Source organism: Eptatretus burgeri, chromosome 15 (genome assembly GCF_056783735.1).
Source record: "Eptatretus burgeri isolate ZD-2024b chromosome 15, Ebu_testis_v1, whole genome shotgun sequence".
NCBI classification, from domain to species: domain Eukaryota; kingdom Metazoa; phylum Chordata; class Myxini; order Myxiniformes; family Myxinidae; genus Eptatretus; species Eptatretus burgeri.
Genome location: NC_140975.1, coordinates 54,574,816 through 54,580,815, shown reverse-complemented (window position 1 = coordinate 54,580,815; position 6,000 = coordinate 54,574,816).

Below are 6,000 nucleotides of genomic sequence, written 5' to 3'. Positions count from 1 at the left end.
GATCGGACGGGGAACATGGCGAAGAGAAGATGGACATTTCAGGGACTTTCAGGAAGGAAAGCAGGAGAAATGAAGGAAGTGGGCTTGGGTGGATTATCGGGGGTAGAAAAGATCGAGGATTTGGATGGGGGAAGATAAGAGGTGGTGGTGAACAGCTGTTTTGAAAGCCTGGAGGGAAGAATGGGAAAGAATAGAGTGAGGAAGTTTATTCCAAAGGCGGGAAAAAAGAGGAATGAAAGAGTGAAGATGAGCAGTGATTCGTGATTTTGGTAGTTTTACCAGAAGGGGGTTGTTGGCGGACCTTGAGCGCCCTGTGGAAATGTGGTGGGGACAAATCGCAGAGAGAGCATGGGGGGCAAGGCTGGAGAGGAGTCGGTAGAAGACAAAGACCACCGACCAACCTGCGGTGATTGAGTGAGAGGCCCAAAGACTCAGCTTCATTGCGGGAGATGCCGATGATCTTAAATGCCCTGGTTTCGACAGCGTGAAGCCGAGAAAGGTGGGAGGCAGGAGCACCAGCCCAGAGGGGAGAGCAGTACTCCATCAGGCTATGGACAAAAGCTTTGTAAGTGGTCAGGAGCTCAAGAGGGCTGAGGAAGGACTTTGCACGACGGAGGATTCCCAGTCGGCGACTGGCTTTTGAGGCGAGGTTGGAAATGTGACTTTCCAAGGAAAGGTCATGGCAGATAGTGAGACCTAGAAGCTTGAAAGAAAAGACTTCTTCCAGAGGATTGTTGACAAAGTGGATGGGGGGGGGGGGGTTTGTAAACGGTCCTTTCGAAGAGACATAGTGAGAGTGTGAGATTTGTCTGGATTGAAAGACATGTTCCACGTGTTGGACCAGTTTGTGATTTTATCCAGATCTGCAGTGAGTGAAGAAGCTGCTGCTTGCCGATCTGAGGGATGACAGATGGTACGGCAGAGGGTGGAGTCGTCAGCAAAGAGAAATAGAGGATTTTCCAGAGAGTCCGAGAGATCATTGATGAAAACCAGAAAAAGAACAGGGCCCAGAACGCTACCTTGAGGAACTCCAGCCTGCACAGGAAGAGGGGATGAAAGAACTCCATTTAGGGCCACACGTTGACTGCGACATGAGAGGAAGTCTGCGAGCCATGAGTGGAGATGGCCTTGAATACCATGGGAAGAGAGTTTGGTGAGTAGGGCAGGGTGCCAGACTGTGTCAAAAGCACGTGATATGTCCAGGGATACGGCTCGGATTTCCTGTCTGGCATTGAGGACCTCCATCCATTGATGGGAGAGCAGAAGCAGCATATCCAGGGTAGAGTGACCTGGTCTGAAACCAAATTGATGATTGGAAATCAAGCCATTGGAGAAGAGGAAGGATTTCATATCTGAGGCGATGATGGATTCCATCACCTTGCTGATGATTGGGAGAAGGCTGATTGGTCTGTAGTTATAGGGATCTGTTTTTGCACCTTTTTTATGCAGGGCAGTGATGTTAGCAGATTTCCAAGCAGATGGCAGATGACCTTGGGCAAATGAGAGGGTGAATAGAACAGAGAGAGGGTGAGCAAGAGCAGAAGAGCAGGCTTTGAGGACACGTGGGCTGATGCCATCTGGACCGGTTGCAGAATCTGACTCGAGGTTTGAAAGCAAGCTCTCCACCTTGTCAGGAGAAAAGGATACAGAGTGTTTACGTCTGTCAACGATCGCAGACCGTGCCTACAACTTGTGGCCAGCGTAGCGGAACGTGTGAGTCATACGCCGGCATACGTCGTGAAATTTCAAGCATGAAAAAATTTGAGGACAACCGAAAAGTACAACGTTTAAAGCCAACGTACAACGACGTATGGCAACGTACTACGACGTATGCCAGCGTGCTCTCAATGTTATCAAAACTTACCCATAACGTATTCAACGTGTGCCAGCGTTTTAGAAAAAAAATTCAAAAATCGGCATACGTTGGCTAAAACGTCAAGGTGTGACCGGGCCTTAAGAGGAAGAGAGAGTTTGGATGAGAAGATAGAAGATGGTCCATGTTTTCGGATAGTGAGGTGTAGATGGAGTCATCACTGTTCGGTGGACGGTACAGTACACATATAAACATGAGGTGGGAGTGGAGGGAAGCCGAAGCCAGAGGTATTCCTGGGGGTGTGGGGGAGTGAGAGCAGTGCATGGAGAGTGAGGAATAGAGTCTTTGATGAAGAGAGCAACACCTCCACCAGGACGAGGCTCAGGTCTGTCATACCGTAAGAGGGAGTAGCCAGGGAGAGATACTTGGGAGTCAGACACGTCTTGGGAGAGGAAAGTTTCTGTTAGGCAGATAATGTCTGGTTTGTCAGTGGCAACCTGTATGGAAAGATCTGAAAGGTTTGAGCGAAGGCCCCGGATATTTGAGGTCCACACTTTTAATGAAGAGGAAGGGGAGGAGGCTTTGGGTGCAGGAGGTGGAGGGGTGGGGGAGGGTAGGACAAGGGATGAGGGGGCAGGTAAGGAGGGTTGCTGAAGGAGTGTGGGGTATTGCAGAACAGCGAGGGGAGGGGGCCGAATGAGGAGGAGAAAAGGCTCTGTGGTGCTGGGGGAGAGGGGGGACAAGAGACAAGGAAGAAGGCAGTTGAGGATTTGAGGAGGTGGAGTGAAGAGATGGAGGTGAGAGGGCAGTGGAGGGAGGCAGGTTGGTGGATGAGAGGGGGGAAACTTTGAGAAGGAAGAGTGAGGGGGATGAAAGGTGGGAGAAAGGTGAGGGGGGTTTTGAGAGAGGTGAGAGGGAGGCTTGGAGGGAGAAGAGTGGGATGGTTGCTTTGAGAGTGAGAGTGAGGGGTGAGGGGGGTGAGTTGGCACTGAAGTTGGAAAAAAAGAATGGTTGATGGAAAGCGAGCATCCATGGCAAACTGTGGTTTTTAAAAACCAAAGTTTTTTTTTTTTTTTTTTTAAATTTTTTACCTCCGACATCAGAAGTGGCCAGAGGTTATGTTTTCACCAGTTTAGTTTGTCTATCTGTGAACACGATATCTCAAAAACTTGCGGATGGGTTATGACAAAACTTGGTGGACGAGTTGGGTAGGTGACAAGAACAAGCAGATTCGATTTTGGTTCAGGTCCAGATCCAGATCTGGCCAATCAGTGGGATACAAAACCTAAACTGTTCAGCCTGGTGGAGGTATGCGATCTACTGAGAGTGCTGTACTGGTGGAACGATGCAAATTGACGTGTGGATGGACGATGGAGATGATGCCGCAAAACCCACCTTGGAATCTGAATAATGGCCATTATCAGACAGTCTCACATCTCGCATATTCAGGGAGAATTCCAATGGAGAGGCAATTGTTCGCCTTTCCTGTGGACAAAGGAACATCCAGAAATACAGAAAGCATGACCAAAGGTTTATTACTCTGCCAAGATTTAAAAAATTTAAACCTTTACCAAGGAAAACTATTCAATGGGTCCACAACCACAACCATATCCAGTCAAGTCACAATACAACTTCACTTTCTAAGTCTACCTATAACATGTAACTGACACACACACACACACACACACACACACACACACACACACACACACACACACACACACACACACACACACACACACACACACACACACACACACACACACACACACACAGGGACAGACACACACACACACAGGGACAGACACACACACACAGGGACAGACACACACACACAGGGACAGACACACACACACAGGGACAGACACACACACACAGGGACAGACACACACACACACAGGGACAGACACACACACACAGGGACAGACACACACACACACACAGGGACAGGCGCCCACACACAGGGACAGTCACACACAGACAGGGACAGACACACCCACACACAGAGACAGACACACACACACAGAGGGCCAGGCACACACACACACAGGGACAGACACACAGTGGGACAGACCCACACACACAGTGGGACAGACACACACACACACAGTGGGACAGACACCCACACACAGGGACAGACACACACACACACAGGGACAGACACACACACACACAGGGACAGACACACACACACACAGGGACAGACACACACACACACAGGGACAGACACACACACACAGGGACAGACACACACACACACAGGGACAGACACACACACACACAGGGACAGACACACACACACACAGGGACAGACACACACACACACAGGGACAGACACACACACACACAGGGACAGACACACACACACACAGGGACAGACACACACACACACAGGGACAGACACACACACACACAGGGACAGACACACACACACACAGGGACAGACACACACACACACAGGGACAGACACACACACACACAGGGACAGACACACACACACACAGGGACAGACACACACACACACAGGGACAGACACACACACACACACACGGACAGACACACACACACACAGGGACAGACACACACACACACAGGGACAGACACACACACACACAGGGACAGACACACACACAGGGACAGACACACACACACACACACAGGGACAGACACACACACACACAGGGACAGACACACACACACACAGGGACAGACACACACACACACACAGGGACAGACACACACACACACAGGGACAGACACACACACACACAGGGACAGACACACACACAGGGACAGACACACACACCGACACACAGGGACAGACACACACACACCCACAGGGACAGACACACCCACCCAGGGACAGACGCACGCGCGCAGGGACAGACCCACACACACAGGGACAGACACACACACACACACAGGGACAGACACACACACACACAGGGACAGACACACACACACACAGGGACAGACACACACACACACACAGGGACAGACACACACACACACACAGGGACAGACACACACACACACACAGGGACAGACACACACACACACACAGGGACAGACACACACACACAGGGACAGTCACACACACACACACAGTGACAGACACACACACACACAGGGAGAGACACACACACACACACAGAGACAGAGACACACACACACAGGGACAGACACACACACACACAGGGACAGACACACACACACACACAGGGACAGACACACACACACACACAGGGACAGACACACACACACACACAGGGACAGACACACACACACACAGGGACAGACACACACACAGGGACAGACACACACACACAGGGTCAGTCACCCACACACACAGGGACAGACACACACTCACACAGTGGGACAGACACACACACACGCGGGGCCAGACACACACACACACAGGCACAGACACACACACACACACAGGCACAGACACACACACACACACAGGGACAGACACACACACACACACAGGGACAGACCCACACACACAGTGGGACAGACACACACACACACAGTGGGACAGACACACACACACACAGGGACAGACACACACACACACACAGGGACAGACACACACACACACACAGGGACAGACACACACACACACACAGGGACAGACACACACACAGGGACAGACACACACACACACACACAGGGACAGACACACACACACAGGGACAGACACACACACACACAGGGACAGACACACACACACACAGGGACAGACACACACACACACAGGGACAGACACACACACACACACAGGGACAGACACACACACACACAGGGACAGACACACACACACACACACAGGGACAGACACACACACACACACACACGGACAGACACACACACACACACACAGGGACAGACACACACACACACACAGGGACAGACACACACACACACAGGGACAGACACACACACACAGGGACAGACACACACACGCACAGGGACAGACACACACACACACAGGGACAGACACACACACACAGGGACAGACACACACACACACAGGGACAGACACACACACACACAGGGACAGACACACACACACACAGGGACAGACACACACACACACAGGGACAGACACACACACACACACACACACACAGGGACAGACACACGCACACACACACAGGGACAGACAGACACACACACACACA